The sequence below is a fragment of the Sus scrofa genome, chromosome 1 (assembly GCF_000003025.6).
Source record: "Sus scrofa isolate TJ Tabasco breed Duroc chromosome 1, Sscrofa11.1, whole genome shotgun sequence".
Taxonomy (NCBI): Eukaryota; Metazoa; Chordata; class Mammalia; order Artiodactyla; family Suidae; genus Sus; species Sus scrofa.
The window spans coordinates 219,412,645-219,431,902 of NC_010443.5; positions in this window are offsets into that span (position 1 = coordinate 219,412,645).

Below are 19,258 nucleotides of genomic sequence, written 5' to 3' on the forward strand. Positions count from 1 at the left end.
TCTCCTACACTCTGTAGAGGAAAAAAAAAAAACATTTAACTTAGCTGTTTTGTTCTCTGGACATTTGGGAAGGATTAAAATAACTTTTCAGTGTTACTTCTTTTATTTCTCTAATAAGTTGAACATTTGTTCCCAATCCAGAGTCCCAATGAGCTATTTTTCACTGACACTGTCACTGCTGTGTTTTTTGCTACCACCTGGACTTGTCACTAAGCTATCCCTTCACAGCCTAGAGGAGAAAAGGCACATTGGAAGCAGACATCAAAGTGGCAAAGTCAGGAGTGAGATGGGGGTTCTGGAGGCAGACAGCCTGGACCCCTGGTATCCTGAGTTCACCATCCAATGGTGTGGCTTTCGGTGAGTTACCAACCTCTGGATAATAATGGAACTTATACCATGAATGTGATCATAAGCAATCATGCAAGGAAAGTACTTTTCACCCTGTCCATCACAGTGAATGCTCAATAAATTTTAGTTACTGTTTGTTAGATTATATTGTATTATATCATATGACATAAGTGTTTTTTGCTTTTTTACTTTATTTTTATTACAGTATAGTTGATTTACAGTGTTGTGTCATTTCTGCTGCACAGCATAGTGAGACAGTCATTTATATATATATACATTCTTCTTCTCATACTGTTTTCCATCATGGTCTACCCCAAGAGATTGAATGTAGTTTCCTGTGCTATATAGTAGGACCTCAGTGCTTACCCATTCTAAAGGTAATAGTTTGCATCTACCAAGCCCAAATTCCCAGTCCATTCCACTCCCTCCCCACCCACCTTGGCAACCACAAGTCTGTTCTCTGTGTCCATGAGTCTATTTGTTTTGCAGATATGTGCAATCTAAAATATGGCATAAATGAACCTATACGTGATATCATATGGTATTTGTGACCATGGCCACAGCAGCACAGGATCTGAGCCACACCTGTGACCTACACCACAGCTCACAGCAATGCCGAATCCTTAACCCACTGGGGCAAGGGATTGAACCTGCATCCTCATGGATACCAGTCGGATTCATTTCTGCTAAGCCACAATGGGAACTCCCTGTCATTCTCTTTCTGATTTACTTCACTTAGTATGAGAATCTCTAGATGTATCCATGTTGCTGCAAATAACCATAGCAGAAATGTACCTATTGAGGCTTTGCAAAATCAGTGCCACTGGGTGTGTTTATCAAAGTCACGTCCCCCATAGAGATCTCCTCCATCACCTTATTCCCCCCAGACTCAAACCACTCTTTATTTCTCGAATAGTAGAACTCAGGGCTCTTCAGGGAGAAAAATCTACTTGTTTTTCCTCTAAAACATTCCAGCTACACCTGTGGCTGGGCCAGTCCTCTCAGGAGAAGCTGCTGGAGTTGAGAGTCCTCACAGGAGCCCTCTGCCTAAGGAAGAAAGTCCACTTCAAACTTCTTTCATTGACTCGACTTTCACCCTTCCCTTACAGTATTCCAAACTCCCACTCACATCAACAAGCTGCAGTTTGTGAAGTTGGTTGGAAATGTGAAAGCGTAAGGTTATGGGAACTCAAGGACAGGGCAGTAGCTGAGTCTGACAGCTTATTTTACTCCCTGCACTGTGGCAGTCAAGGCCAGGGCAGGGTCGATAAAAGGCCAGGGTTTTCTAGTAGCCTCGGGCTGTTACCTTATGCCGCAGAAGGGATGTGGAGCTGAAGCCATGTCATCAATTAGAGAAAATAGGTACAATGATTGGCACAACACTATGCTTAACCCAGTGGCAAGTATAGCTGGTTACCTTCTCTTTCAATCTCCTTTAGTTTATAGGTATATAATTATGCTTCATTCTCTCTGGCTGGGGGGAGATACCCCTTTCTTTCCTTTTTTTTTTTTTAAAGGGCCACAGGTGGGGCATATGGAAATTCCCAGGCTAGGGGTCAAATCGGAGCTGTTGTCACTGGCCCACACCACAGCCACAGCCAACGCAGAATCTGAGATGCATCTGTGAACTACACCACAGCTCATGGCAACACCAGCTCCTTAACCCATTGAGAGGAGCCTGGGATCGAACCCACATCCTTATGGATACTTGTCAGGTTTGTTTCCACTGAGCCAGGAACTCCAGAGATTCCCTCTTTCTGAGTGTGGCAAGGAAAATGGAACTCTCCCCCAAGCCTGAGAGAATGAAGCATAATTGGCTTACACCAAATGTGGCAAGCTCCTTCCCCTTTCCATGTGATAGCCTTGGGCGTGGGCATGTGACCCAGTTCTGAACACTAAGACCAAAGGAGGCATTTGTTGATGGGATCTTCTCAGATTTTTATTTTCTGCTACAAAGAGAAACAGTAAGTTCCTTCCTGCCTGACATGAATGCAGTTGTGTGAGAACATGGTACTTGGAGTTACAGCAACCATTTTGGGACCACAAGGCACCAATACAAAGGGCACAGGAGGAAACAGTGAAAAGACAGAACATGAGTTTTTGATAATATTGTTGAACTGCTGAACTAATCAGGAACCATTTTCTTCTAAACTTTGATAATGTGCGAAATAATTGAAATTTTGTTTTGTTTTAGCCACACTTTTATTTCTATTACTTGCAGGCAAAGACATCTTATGGAACATAAATACTACCCAATTTGTGTTGTGATTTAAATATTTTATGCTTGTGGGTTCTTATTAATTTTTATATTATTAGCATTGAATATGATCCTGGCACTTAGTAAGATTTCAATAAATGACTGTTGAAAATGTGTGTAGGTGATAAAAACCTCTGAAGTTGCTGAAGCATAATGATGATGATCCAATTTTAACTTTTATAAAAGTTTTGGTTCCCTCGCTGCCAGGTTTCCTTCATTTCTGTCTGATCCTATCTTTTCTGAGGCCAAAGAATGATGGATAAGGACTATGAAAAATGGTGGATATTGTGGCTACTGCCAAGAAGTATCTCCTAAGAATTCGCATCAGCCACATTGAGATTTAACTCACTGGTAGCCAATGTACATAATGAATGGTCAATTGGAATACATAATCAATGGAGTATTTACATTGGTATTGCCCTAGAAAATGCATACATTTAGTAAACATTTATTTAATATCCCTTATCTAACAGCACTTGATGGTACATTGGGGAAGTAGAGGTGGACCACATAACCCTTAAGCCTTGAAAAGCTGACAGTGACAAACCAGGATGTTACAACCTAAATAGGGGTATTTCCCAGGCATCCTCTCCAGCCCTCTTAGCATAGCGTAGTACTACCACTGAGTCCATTAAGAAAACCAAGTTCCCAGGCACATGGCTCTGACAAAAGTGTGTCAATGATAACCTCCCAAGCTTGGTCCTCACCAGCTGAGTTTATTTTGGGAATGACTTTCTGCTGTCATCACCCAAAGTCCTCAACATTTATCCCTTATTTTCCAGAGTCACTCCTTGCCCAAAGTGCATCCATCCTCTGTGTAGTTCATCTAGAGCAGTTACTTTAAGGGGCAAAACAAGCATGATAATCGGGTGAAGATGTGGTAGGGCTTCTAACTTTTAAGGCAGATGGGATTATGAGCAGTGCCTTGCTTCTCTTTGAGTCAGCAAAAGGGAGGAGAAAAAGAAAGGAGATTCCATTCTCCTTCTGAGCCTCTGTGACTTCCAAACAAGGCCTGATCCCTTGTACTCAGCATCCCTGGTCCATCAGCCTCAAGGACACCTTTCCATTCTACATGAAATATAAATCCACAAAGGTACCAAGCCAGGAGTTATCACTTTCCCCTCTGGTCTGCCTTTTGTAGACTTGCCATGAACTTGTTTTTCTATCCATCCTTCCTAACCTTTAACCTTCCTGCCCTCTCATATACATCTTTTCCACCTCTCTTCCTATCCTGTCATCAAGCCTTTGGGAACTCCCCCTTGACCTTTTGCTGGTTGCCTCAACTATATTTTTCCTCCTTGGAGAGGTGCTGATTCCAGAGCCTGATGCCTGAGAATGACTCTCAGCTTCACTTCTTAGTAGCTATGGGATTCCAGTTACTCTTACTCCTTTTGTTCCAATTACTGCATCCCTAAAGTGAAGATTTACCACTTTTATTCCCAGAATTACCATCAAGGACTTCCAACCTGCCAACTTGGATCACTCAGCTCCTCTTAGCTGACCTCCTATTGTCATCACTCATTGTCTAGATTCCTGATTGTGGAACCACAGGCACAACCATCACTGTATTTAAGAGTTGTCCTACATCTGGGTTTATCCACTTTGTGAAAAGTCATCAAACTATGTACTTATCATTTGGTCTTTTTTTTCTGCAGGTGGGTTATACTTCTATAAAATATTTACTTTAAAATGTTGCATTTATGTTGAAGCCGCTTAGGGCTAATTTTCTTTGCTCTCTTTTTCTTTCTTAAATTCAGAAGAATTACACAGATATAATCATTTCAGAAAAATAATATGAAGCAGAGTGGCAAAATAAAGAAAAATTAAAACTATTTCCATTCCTAGTACCCAAGAATAACCACTGCTCATATTTTAGAAGCTGTGTATCATTTTGATAAAATCATGTTAAATGTAATTTCCCTATAAATTCTGGTACATTATTTTAAAAGCCTGTGTTATATTCCACAGAATGAGTATAGCACGATTATTTACCAATCCTTACCATTAGAGATCTAGATAGTTCCAGTATTTAGTAGTGTTGCTATGAACAGCTTGGGGGCTACATCACTGCACTGGGGTTTCATTCAAAGCACATTTCCATTATTCATACCCAGTTTAGGAATCTTCTTGGTCTGTGAAGGAATTCAGAATTGCTTTATTAAGCACTCCATCTTCTGGACTTTCCTTCAGAAAGATTTATGTTTCACTGAAACAAATAATGGTCTCTATGCAGCCCTTTGCCATGATACGACAGGAAGGGACAGAGGCACACATCCCATTTGCTAGAGTGGGCAGGGACAGGGGCCTCACTCTGTAAGACTTCTGCCTTGTGGGGGGCTGACATTGCTCAGAAGCCCTGTTCCCACTCACAGTGGTATGCCTTTCCTAAGTGTTATTTGCAGCGTTTCTAGGTGCTAATGACTAGAAATTGCAAATGGCTGTGAAAAGCTAATTGTTGTACAAGGTGTTTCTGCCCCCCAGTTGCCGGGAGAGCTCACAGTCTAGGCTAAAGCGAGATCTCATTAGCTTCTCCGACATGGTCCCCAAGGCGGGGAACTCCTCCTCGCAGCCTGGCAAAAAGCCAAACCTCCTCTGCAGACCCAGAGCCAAGAGTCTGTGTGCCTAGTCAGCAACAAAAAAACAGGGAGGCCCAGATTTAGGAAGCACTCTCCACAAGGAATCAAAGGAAGCAGGACGATGTGTCTTATGCTTCAGTGGAAAAACTGAAGAAATGGAAAGAACGTGCTCTTTGTAGGCAAGTCTCCCCAGATAATAACAATGCAGCAGCTGGAATGTGCAGGCCCTGGGCTGGTACCTCGTGGCTTCTTCTCCTTCAATCACGTTCCCCCGCCGCCTTTACAGAGGAGGACACTGAGGGTCCAAATCATTTTCACCAAATCCATTAGCAGTTTACCAATCTAGGATATCACTCCTGGCCTTTCCACTCCAGACCCGGTTTGGGAGGGAAGGACTGGGAGTTTGGGATTATCAGACGCAAACAATTATCTATTCAATGGATAAACAACAAGGTCCTGCTGTGTAGCACAGGGAACTATGTTCAACAGCCTGTGATAAACCATCATGGAAAAGAACATGAAAAAGAATATATATGTATAGCTGAATCACTTTGCTCTTCAGCAGAAATTAACATGACATTGTAAATCAACTCTACTTCAAAAAAGTAAATTTAAAAAGAAATCTTAACCACTGCATAATAGTACTTCTTGAAAACTAGTGCATTAGCTTTAGGCCATGCTAGATTGAGTGTGTGAGTGTGAGTGTGTGTGTGTGTATGGGCATGTATACATGCATTAGGAAAATTTGAATACTCTATTTATTTATTTATTTGTCTTTTTTGCCTTTTCTAGGGCTGCTCCCGTGGCATATGGAGGTTCCCAGGCTAGGGATCTAATTGGAGCTGTAGCTGCTGGCCTACGCCAGAGCCATAGCAACATAGGATCCTAGCTGCATCTTCGACCTACACCACAGCTCACGGCAATGCCGGATCCTTAACCCACTGAGCAAGGCCAGGGATCGAACCCGCAACCTCATGGTTCCTAGGTGGATTTTTTAACCACTGAGCCATGATGGGAACTCCTGAATACTGAATTTAATTCATAGTCCATTATTACTTCATGAGAGCCTGACTAGTTAAACAAACAAACAAAAGCAACAGCAAGCTCATCATTGGCTGAGGGATGCTTTCCTAAAAGCTAAGGTGCTGTGTATCCCTCTGCTTCCACTGAAGTCCTGTGTTCTAGGCTACCCACTTTTCAAAATCTATTCTGTTGATCACCTATTATTTCCCTGTCCTTCAACTCAAGTTTATAATCTACCCAGTAAGACAAATTAGGATCCACAATATTTGAATTTGTGGTGATGCAAATTTTGCATTCTCTTTTCTTATTTCTCTATAGACTCATTAGAGTTTCCCTGCTGAAATCGCAGCCTCACACTCCCCTCCCCTGAGCTCCAGCCTTTAGAATGTATTCTTTTCTATCCACCTTCCTTTTCCCAGGCACATAGCCATTCGCTGCTTTGTGCTGGTAATTTCACATGCAAAACTGTGCTTTCAATTCCATAGAACTTTTTCAAAAAGAAATTAAATCGACAGTGATAGAAGTTGATAGAGAAGGCATGTCTGGAGTGGCCATGTCGGAGTTCATCCCATTCACGCTTAGAGAAAACAAAAGGGAGAGGCCAGGTGTTCTGCTAATAGGACAGAGGGAGCAATGCTGAAACACCCCTATTTACAATAACAGGAAAAGTTGCCCAGGCAACCAGAGACCCAAGGGATGAAGGGATGGCCTCACCTGCCATCTTCCATTCTTACTTGGCCTCATTAGCTTAGCAGGAATAGCAGGTGTCTTCACTGGCTTAACAGGGCAAAGGACTGGCACTGAAGTTGATGTTAAACTCTCAACCAACACAATTCGATTATGAGATTTGGTGTGAGCCAAAAAATTAACCACCATGACAGAGAAATCCATATCATTTCCGACACTTCAGCAAGTGACACGCACTGACTACAGTTGATAAACTAAACTACACCCCCACATAATTAGTCCAAGCAGATTATTTAGTGCAGAAAGAGAATGGGATGCAAATGTGATCTAAAAGTTGAGAGAAAGTGAGGAAGGCAGCTCCCCAAGTAGGTTATTTAAAAAAAAAAGTTTCTTCAGAGAGAGAGTTCTCTTGGACTCTGTCAAGATGGGCTATTTCTGTTCACGCTGAACACAGAACAGTCCTGTCATTCTTGTTTGTGGTCATGGGCTAAAGCAATATGAGGACAGCCTACTTCCAGGGCTGCTGAGCTGACAATTGCCACCAGCTGTCAACCCCCTCCCCCAACCCCCATTGAAAGGACAGGACTGTCATGTGAGAGGTCCCTCCCTTGCTTCTATTTGGGAAATGGATGGCCTTCCTCCCTCAGCTGAGCCCATAGCCAGCTGAGGGAGCAATGGTTTGCAAACAACTACAGTAAGCTGGATACATCCTTGTGGGGTTTTTTTGCTGAAGTTTGGGACAAAGCCAAATACATTTATGATTCCCAGAAGAACACCCCTGTCACCCTGCATAAATGAGAATCACTTAGAGAACTAATAGTAACCTCCTCCCTGAAATCCATTCTCCTCTTAATTCCTTTTCTTGGTTAAAGACTCTACTCTTCATCATTGGCCTCAGCCAGAAATACCTACTTTCCCTTCCCCATAGCTTTCCATTTCCCAGGCCAGTGGTTCCTACTTTCTTAGCATTCCTTGCATTTTTTTCTTCCATTCTCACGTGTTCTATCCTGGTTCTGGATGCCATATTTTCCAGCTTGATTTACTCACTACAACAGTGACTCAAATGCTTGTCACCTTCTTCTGCTAAAATTCCAAATCTGATCATTTCACTGGTAAAAACATTTGGCAATTTCCAAAACTTTAAAGATAAAATTCACATTCTTTAGCTTAGGAGAAGCAAACTCTGCATCTTACATATTTTGTTTCAACAGTATGCAGAAGGCACTGAACCACAGGTAAGCCTAGCACCACCCTCTTGTGGAGGGAGGGGAGAAAGATAGGGTTTCTTAGATGCTAAATGGTGAGATGGGCTGTGAGAAGTTTCTCTCCTGGTAGGATTGCCAAATAAAATAGAAGATGATCAGATACATTTGAGTTTCAGAAAAACAATGAAATTTTTTTTTTTTTTTTAGTTTAAGAATGTTCTATACATTATTTATTTCTCACAGGTTCAAATTTAACTGAGCATCCTGTATTTTTATTTGCTAAATCTGGTAATTTTATACCCCAGCACTTGGGTATGGGGCAGAAGGTGAAGGGAACCTCCCAAGACAGTAGCAGAAAACTAAGGTCCAATATAAAGAAAAGGACTCTCTATTAAATATGGCAGAGTAAACACACAAGTAAATCTCAACTTTACCCAGAAAAATCTCCCAAGAGATAGGAAGAGGATTAAAAAAGAACACCCATAAGTCATTAAGGGAATGGGAGTAGGACATGACAGTAAATGATGATATTTAAAAGACATTTCATAGATACAAAATAATATATAAGTGATAAATGACAGCATAATGGAGAAAGCTTATGGAGCGAGAAACTGACCAAGCGGCAGAAATCTAGAGAGGCTCAGGAATTAGAGGAACTAGGGCATCAGAAGACACTGGGGTGGAAAGGAATTCATTTGTGTAAGAAACAGGGAGCACTCAGGCACCTTCCCAGCCCTAAACTCACAGGAGGAGAGGGATTTACTAGAGGACACAAACATGAGAAGTTCCAGGGTCAAGCACATTAGGCACAGAAACAAAGTAGACTGTTGTGCTGTCAACAGAATAATGAAGAGTCTACATGGTAAATGGTGAAGTCCTACTTCCTTCCTTCTCTGGCTGGGTTTTTGGATTACTGACAGCCTAGTTTAAGGGAAGCCACTTACTAATATTTGTAAGCAATTCACTGGATCTCTGACCGATCACTTTTAAATTATACCTACCCATCAACCAGCCCTGCCTATGCAAATAGATCATCCATTCAGCTTCCTAGGGAAATATTTTGAGTCATCACGAGACAGCCAGGGGTGAGTGGCATTTATTGAGAACCCTCTAAATGAGAGTGAAGCCCCAAAGTAAACATAAAAAGATATTTGGAAGGACAAAAGAGGCCCACATGTAATTTCAAGAAAAGTATAAATTTTCTTAAAGATCTAAGAGAACATTATGCATCAATGAAACAATGGGATGCTATCTAAAAGAAACATATACAAGAAGTAACATAGAAAATCAAAACATAGTTATAGAAAGAAATCATTCAGCACCCCAATGTTCATACCAGAACTATTTACAATAGCCAAGACACAGAAACAACCCAAGTGTCCACCAACAGATGAATGGATAAAGATGTGGTATATATAATGAAATATTATTCAGCCATAAAAAGAATGAAATTCTGCCATTTGCAGCAATGTGGATGGACCTACAGAGTACTATGCTTAGTGAAATAAGTCAGAGGAAGACAAATACTGTATGATATCATTTAAATGGAGAATCTAAAAAATAATACAAATGAATGCATATATATAAAACAGAAAGAGGAGTTCCCATTGTGGCCCATCGGAAATGAATCTGACTAGGAACCATGAGGTTGCAGGTTCGATCCCTGTCATCGCTCAGTGGGCTAAGGATCCAGCATTGCCGTGAGCTGTGGTATAGGTCACAGACATGGCTTGGATCCTGCGTTGCTGTGGCTGTGGCATAGGCTGGTGGCTACAGCTCCAATTAGACCCCTAGCCTGGGAACCTCCATATGCCTCGGGTGTAGCCCTAGAAAAGACAAAAAGACAAAAACATAAAATAAAATAAATAAAATAAAATAAAACAGAAAGAGACTCACAGATATAGAAAACAAACTAGGGGTTAACAAAGAAGAGAAGGAAGAGGGAAGGGACAAATTAGGGATATGAGATTAAGAGACAGACACTATTATTTTTAAAAAAAACTAAGAAAAAAGGATATTATTATACAGAACAGGGAACCATAGTCATTATTTTCTAAAACCTTTTAATGGAGTATAATCTACAAAAATATTAGACCACCATGCTGTTTGCCTGAAGCTATTACTGTAAATCAACTACACTTCAACTTAAAAAAAGTTAAACCTTACTATACCTAATAAAAGTGTACTATGCTCACGTTTTACAAAAAAGAAAACATTCATTAAAATATTTGGAAGATGAAGTTAAAGAAATCTCAGAAGGTAGGACAAATGATCAATGAGATGGATGATAAGAGAGAGGATATAAAATTTGAGAAGCAGTTCAGATCAGACATCTACCCCAAAGAAATTTGGGGCAGAAGAAAGAAGAAAATGCAGGGTAGAAAATTATTAATGAAAGAAAACAAGAGCATGAGTATGAATTTTGAAAGGGCTCATCATATGTTAAAAAATGAAAATGTTTTGGAGTTCCCGTCGTGGCGCGATGGTTAACAAATCCGACTAGGAACCATGAGGTTGCGGGTTCGATCCCTGCCCTTGCTTAGTGGGTTAACGATCCAGCATTTGCCGTGAGCTGTTGTATGGGTCGCAGATGCGGCTTGGATCCTGAGTTGCTGTGGCTCTGACCTAGGCCGGCGGCTATAGCTCCGATTCAACCCCTAGCCTGGGAACCTCCACATGCTGCGGGAGCAGCCCTAGGAAAGGCAAAAAGACAAAAAAAAAAAAAAAAAAAAAGAAAGAAAGAAAATGTTTAACTTAATTGAATTAAAGTCACAGATTAACAGTAAGAAAACATGTCAAGGGGCATTATTATTGATACCAGGGATGAAGATCAGATCCTAAAAATTTGTGGGGCCAATAAGGAAGAAAAAGTCACAGAGGGAAAACATCAAGAGTCAGAAACAGCATCTAAGTCTAGCCACACAGAAAGACAGAAATAAGTGGGAAATGCTTTGAGAATTCTGAGGGAAAATTACTTCCAGCCAAGAACACTTATCTCCTGCCAAAGTATCAATCAAATCATCTATGAGGGTAGAATAAAGGTGTGTTGGGATACGCAAGGTCACAGTGGAATCAGGTCAGGAATGCACAAAGTGGATGACCAGAGAGAACAAAACGGCTGGTGTTCAGGGCTCCTCACTACAGTTGGAGGGTGTGTGGCTGCACGGGGCTGCCTTGAGCTCAGCAGAGCTCTACTCCTTTGTTCATCATGCTTCTCCCTCTCAAAGATTCCAGCCACGTCATTCCCTGGCGAACTTGGAGGTAAGTATTCTCCAACTCATGAAAGCTTTACCTATGCTTGTGAGAGAAGCGACTTCCATTCCTCTGTGCCCTGCCTTTAACAGAAAACTCCTAACACGTTATGTTATCCCTTTGCCTGCTGGCCTTCCTATTTACATGTCAATTCTAGAATATATTCATTTCAGTTTCTCTGGCATCAAGTAGTGATTCATAGTGAACGCTCAAGTAAATACATAGTGGATGGATGAATGTATAGACATCCTGTCTAGACATTCCTGTATAGACAGCCTTCAGGAAAAATTACCATTACCCAATTAGTAGCTTCAGGAAAGGATGTCTCTCCATACTGAATCTGGGTGCTCAGAAAAAAAGACAATTTCATGCTGAATGTCCTCCAGGGAACAAAATGCCTATATTTTCTTTCATTTATTCAATAAGCTTTTACAGAATACTGTATCCTACACTTAACTTCAATCTATATGGAATTTTGTATGTAATGCCTTTAATTTTAGTTGAGGAGAAAAAGTCTGCTTATTAAATCAATCGTCCAAGGGCTAAATGACAATCTAAGAGATGTCATAAGGTAGGATAAAATCAAGTATCCCAACAGTAAAACCAGATGGGGAGACCACTGGGCACTGTGATGATCAGAGAAGGCTTCGCAGAGGAGATACAGCTTCAGGTGGTCTTTGAGAGAGAAGATGCAGATGAGCACAGAGTAGAGCATTCTAGCCAGGCACAAAGAAGACAAAGCTGAAAACAGTGCAGACTGGGTGGAGCAGAGAGATGGTGTCTAGCACAGTGGGTGGTGAGAATGGCTAGTGGAGACACAGTGCTAGAGAATGAACACTGGGGTCCCCTCCAAATTCATGAGTTAAAAACTTAATGCCAAAGGGGTGATATTAGGAGGTGGGGCCTTGATGAGGTGATTAGGTCATGCGAGTAGAGTCCTCTTGAATGGACTAATGCACTTTTATTTTTTGTTGTGTTTCTGTTTTTTTTTAATTAATGAATTTAATACATTTGTAGTTGTACAATGATCATCACAATCCAATTTTATAGGATTTCCATCCCACAACCCCAGAGTATCTCCCTACCCCCCAAACTGTCTCCTTTGGAGACCATAAGTTTTTCAAAGTTTGTGAGTCAGTATATGCTCTGCAAAGAAGTTCTTTCTGTCCTTTCTCCAGATTCCAGATGTCAGTGAAAGCATTTGATATTGCTGTCTCATTGTATGGCTGACTTCACTTAGCATGATAGTTTCTAGATCCATCCATGTTGCTAAAGATGCTGGTATTTTAAGAGAGACCACAGAGATACCCTTTGCTGCTTCTGCTCTGTGAGGACAAAGGGAAAAGACAGCAGTCTGAGAACCAGGATGTCCTTGCCAAACACTAAATCTGTTGGTGTCATAATCCTGGACTTCTCAGCCTCCAGAAGGGAGAGAAATAAATTTCTGCTGATTATAAGCCACCCCTTGTACAGTATTTTGTTCTATCAGCCCAAGCGAAGACATGTGTATTGGAGGACCTGAAATGCAGGGCTTTCTAGTGGGGAGCCTGATGGGAAGCTCTCCCTAAATTTCAGTTCCTCCTCCATGATTATAACCACACAGAATCACTAATTCCCTCCTGCATATTTCCACAACCTCCAATACACATTTCCCACAGCATAACCATCACAATGAATGATGATGGTTTGGTCACGTAGCTTCCTTCCCCCAAGACTGAGAGATCCTGACAGCCCAGGTCATCCCCTTTACCATTAGTTCTGCACTGCTTAGCCCAGCACCCTGACCTTAGGGGAGGCCCAGAACATATCTGCTGAAGAAACAGAGAGGAAGGTGAAGGCTGAGGTAGACTTAATATCAGAACCACCTCCTTCTGCCGTCACCTCCCACGGTCATTGAGCCCCCTCATTACACCTAGCCTCAGGCAAACTCTAGCCCAGGGCAGAAGCACAGATGTTTAAGGTATCTAACCCACTCGAAATGTCAGCTCAAAAGTTAAAACCCAAATGACTTCAAGATCTTTGTGCCTACTTTGAAAAACACATGGATACCAAAGGGGACAGGTCGGGGTGTGGGGGGAGTGGATGGGTGCTTCAGGATGGAAACTTTCTCAAAGTAGGTTATAATGATGGTGGTACAACTATAAATACAATAAAATTCACCGAATTATTTTAAGAAAAGTCTCTGTGCCCTGTGCTATTCTTCATAGACCGTTCTACTTGTGACTCTCTGAACTCTTGCCACATGCCTCTGTGAAGTCATCTCTTCACAGCTTAAAAAAGCAAATATACATTCTACTCACCCACTTCTTGGCCCAGAGAAGAGGGCTCTCATCTCTATGTAATTATATATGACTTCTCAATAGTTTGGGCTTCAGATTTGACTCCTGGCTTGGAGAGCTCTGGTGCTAATTTAACATTTGTCAATTCCCAACCCCTCACCACGGCCATCTAACATTAGGAGCCAGGATTCTGCCTTTTATTTTCAATGCAGTTTGCTCTGTGAGGAGCTCTGCCCACTTCTGGGAAGTGACAAGAGTGCCATAAAAATGCATGCCTTGCTAAGAGGACTGACCGGATGAGTTCTCTCCATTTCTAATTTCTGTAATTGCCACTTGGGGGAATATGATCTACATTCAGTTTCATTCCTAGAAGCTGTACCAGAAAAGTCTTTTAAAACTCCCTTAAAGATTACTATATTACCTTGTTTTTCCCTCAAGTAATAAATTCACAGCTTCCACCACTTACAGCTTTGTGAGTTCCATTCTGAAATGGCACCACAGCCAAACGTAATTAACACAAAGGCACTGGGTTTTGTTTTTCCCCTGCCTCCACCTCAGAATCACTCTTTGCTTCTTTCTCTGTGAATCAGGAACAGCTGGTAAACCAGTTCATTCCATCTATCTCTTTTATCTCATGCTCAAGCTGCGAGGACTTTGTAAGCATCATCTTTTTTTCTAAATAAGTAGTTCTCTGGATTCATTCTTTCAATAATTTCCAGAGCAGTTACTTTTGGTCAAAAAAGGCTTTTCTTAGAAAGACACAATAGAAAGTAGGACGTGGTTTTTGCTCTTGAGCAGCCCATGAAAAAAGGCAGATATAAATGGAGAATTAGAATACAATGTGCAAAGCCCACTCTGATGGGGAAACCTAGATGCCAAAGATTAGCCACCTCTAGGGATGTTATTTTCAGAGGAAATAATGTGGGTCTTGGGGTGGAAGATTGCTGGGGGGAAAAGATCTTCCAGGACAGCTAACAGTTCATGCATTTGTACAAAGCATCGAAGTGCCCACTAGGGGTACATCTGCAGAAAGTTTAATGATAATCAGCTAATGGAAAAATGATGTTACTCATTGAAATGCCCAACTGGGGATTAAATTTCCTTCCCTTGGCTAAGTCACTCAGTCAGCTGGCTCCCTTCAGAACAAAGGACTTAATACCTTGATTATATGTTATGAAATTCACATTCACAAGTGTTTCTATTTGTGAGGTGTTATTACAACTTGCCTAGTCAGGTGTCATTTATACTAGTTGTCCTGGATTTACAGTAACAATACCCTCCTTCATTCTCAAATCTCTCTGTATTTGGACAATAAATAATATGGCTACCCCACCTATTTGGAAAAAAATCCATAAAATATTTATCTGACCAAGAGACTATGACTTTCTCTTGTTAAATCCAATTGTCTAACTTTGTAGAAAAAGAATGACCTCATATCCTCTGAGGATAAAACACTTTTTCTTAGATAGATTACTTGTAGAGAATGAAGTGAACTCACTGAACATCAAAGTCTTTCTCAAGCACACAATTCTGTGATCAGAACGGTTTCCTTCCCAATTATTTTGAAAACATAACAAAAAAAAAAAATCTTGCTTCTTCTCCTACCTAGTGTTATTTCTCATAGGCCAACAGACTATCCCGTGTTTATAGGAAATGTGGTAGCAGGTTACCTACTGGGGGGAAAGAAAATCATTTTGCATTCTTTTCCCCAAAGGGCTTTGTACCAAAGAAAATAATTTCCAGTTGTGACTAAGTGAAATGCAATTCTCCTTCCCTCCAGCTAGACAAACCCAGATTGAATGTATTAAGGGTACAAGATCAAAGCTCACAGAAAATTGGAGAATCCCCATCTTTGCACTGTTACCACAGAGGTTAGAGGGCTTTAATTCTAAAATCTGACTCAACAATTCACAAACATTTGCTGTGCTAGGATATGGGAGGTACAATGAAAAATAAGCCATCCCTTTGAATAAATCAGGAAAGACTAAGTTATGCTGCAATAACAAACAACCCTGAAATCTCAGACAACAATCCCTGTCAGTTTCAAGTCAGTTAGAAAATACTTTGCATAATTCTCACTCTTGGACTTATGTTAATGCAGCAACTTCATGTTGAACACTGCCAGATACTGTGGGAAAAGAAAATCAAAATTTTGTGAAGCACACATTAGCTCTTCAAGTTTCTACCAGGAGGTAATGTTATCTCATGTTTCATTGGCCAAAGAAAATCATATTGCTACATCTAAATTTAAGAGGGAGGATGCACACAGCTCATCCTGCAAGCTCCCCCTTGTGCTCTCCCACACCTACTGTGGACTATTATCAAAGAACACTGTTATGGAGTTTCCCATGTGGTGCAATGGAAACGAATCCAACTAGTAACCATGAGGTTGAGGGTTCAATCCTGGCTGTGTTCAGTGGGTTAAGGATCTGGTGCTGCCATGAGCTGTGGTGTAGGTCACAGACATGGCTTGTATTCCATGTTGTTGTGGCTGTGGCATAAGCCAGCAGCTGTAGCTCCAATTCATCCCCTAGCCTGGGAACTTTCATATGCTGTGGGTGTAGCCCTAAAAAGCAAAACAAACAAACAAACCACTTATAAGTTCACTAAAGGCCTTGTATAGAAATCTACTTGAGCCCAGCATTTTTTGAATACACAATCATAAAATTCACTTCTCTCTGGTGGAATCTCTTATGATAAAATTTTCTGATATTTAAGGAATCAGTAGGTAAGAGCTACAGGAATTTAATATGAATGTATACACACATTAGATAAAATCAGTGTTAGCACTAAAATAATAGAATTTCAAATATGTAAGGGACATGGGACATCACCTAGATCCTTTGTTTTATTGGCATGGGACCTGACAGTTCTAGAGTTGCTATGAACTGAATGTGGATTTCTTCATTCTCCTAATACAAATATGAGTAAGTACAAGATGAAAAGATTTTAATGAATGTGACTGACTTTGATTTTAAAAAAAAAAGAGAGAGATAAATATTTAGATTAAAAAAAAAAAAAACCAAACCAGTATTTCACTGGAATGCTGACCATGATCATAGAAGCTAATGCTAGGATACTCAAGGTAATGTTCAATTGGAATATGACTTCTATTAGAGAAAGGGCCAGAGAAAATATTTGAGGAGATAATAGTCAAAAACTTCCCCAATATGGGAAAGGAATCACTCAGAAAGAAAGAAAAATGAAGCTTCAACAATCAGGCCACTGGACTTCAGACTATACTACAAAGCTACAGTAATCAAAACTGTATGGTACTGGCACAAAGACAGAAATATAGATCAGTGGAACAGGATAGAAAGCCAGAATTAAACCCATGCACCTACAGTCAATTAATCTATGACAAAGGAGACAAAAATATACAATGGAGAAAAGACAGCCCCTTCAATAAGTGGTGCTGGCAAAATTGGAAAGCTACGTATAAAATAACAAAATTAGAACACTCCCTAACACCATACACAAAGATAAACTCAAAATGGATTAAAGACCTAGATATAAGACCAGGTACTATAAAACTCATAGAGGAAAAACATAGGCCAAACACTCTCTGACATAAACCACAGCATTTATCTTCTCAGATCCACCTCTTAGAGTAATGACAATAAAAACAAACAAATGGGACCTAATTAAACTGAAAATTTTTTGCACAGCAAAGGAACCCTGAACAAAATGAAAAGACAACCCACAGAATGGGGAAAGTATTTTCAAATGAAGGGACTGACAAAGGATTAATCTCCAAAATTTATAAATACCTCCTGCAGCTCAATACCAAAAAAACAAACAACCCCATAAAAAAAAAAAAATGAGTGGAAGACCTATAGAAACCAAAGAAGACATGTAGATGGCCAAAAAACACATGAAAAGATGTTCAACATCACTAATTACTAGAGAAATGCACATCAAAATTACTATGAGGTACCACCTTACACTGGTCAGAATGGTCATCATCAAAAAGTCTACAAACAATGAATGCAGAGAAGTTATGGAGAAAAAAGAACCCTATTACACTGTTGGTGGGAATGCAAATTGGTGCAATGACTATGGAAAACAGTATGGAGACTCATCAAAAAACTAAAAATAGAATTACTATTTGATCCAACAATCACAATCCTGGGTCTATCCAGAGAAAACCATGATTCAAAAAGACACATGTATTCCAATGTTCATTGCAACACTATATACAATAGCCAAGACATAGAAGCAACCTAAACATCCATTGAGAGAGGAGTGGCTAAAGAAGTGGTACATATGCATGATGGAATATTACTCAGCCATAAAAAGGAATGAAATAATGGTGTTTGCAGCTACATGGATAGACATAGAAATTATGCTAAGTGAAATTAGTCAGATAGTGAGACACAAACGTCATATGCTGTCACTTATATGTGGAATCTTCAAAACGGATACAATGAACTTCTTTTCAGAACAAAAACTGGCTCACAGACTTTTAAAAACTTATGTTTACCAAAGGAGACAGGTTGGGTAGGGAGGGATGTGCTGGGGGTTTGAGATAGCAATGTTGTAAAATTGGGTTGTGATGATGGTTGTATAACTATAAATAAAATTCATTGAAAAAATCAACTATTCTTCAATAAAATTTAAAAATAAAAGATTAAGATTACTAGATTAAATTTTTAAAATATTAATTTGGTTATCTGCTGCACATTGAACATAAAGTTACAGTTTGAAAGTAAAAGAATAGAATATATACATGCAAAAACAAGTGAAAGTAACAATGCTACATTAGACTTATTATCAGAAAAAAATATACTTTACAGCAGGAAATACCATTAAAGAGAAAAATGAGCATTTTATAATTATCAAGTGGTCAATTAATCCTTTATAAAAATTTAAATTTTGTTTGTACTTATAACTGAAATATATACAAAAAACCCCAGAATTACCTCACAGCCAGCATGATTGCTACATATCAAAAAAAAAAAAAAAAAAAAAAAGAAAGAAAGAGAAACAAGAAATAAATATCGGCTAGAATGTGGAGAAATTAGAGTGTGCACTGCTGCTGGGGATATAAATAGTGCAGCTACTATGGAAAACAATGTGGTAGTTCTTAAAAAATATTCAAAGCATTTACATATAACCTAGAATATAATTATATAATTCTGACCCATGACCCAGCACAGATGAAAGCTGAAGACATTACAACTAAGTGAAATGTCAGTCATGAAAAGACAAATACTGCAGAACTCCACTTATATGAGGTACTTAGGGTAGTCAAATCCATAGAGACAGAGACAACAGTGGTTGCCAAGGGCTAGAGTACAAAGACACTGGGAGTGACTGGCTAATGGGTACAGTGTTTCAGTTTTGCAAGACAAAGAGTTCTAGACATTGATTACAGAGCATTTTGAATGCACTTAAATGAGCTGAACTGTATATTTAAAGATGATTAAGATAGGAAATTGTATATATTGTATACATTTTACCAAAAGAAGAAAAAAATTTATAAACAGAATTAAAAGAAGACAGGTAACTCCACAGTGAAATCTCTCATATATTAATTATCTATTGCTACATAACAAATTGCTCAAGATTTAGCCACTTGAATCAATAAACATATATCATCTCAGTTTCACTAAGTCATGAACATTGGTA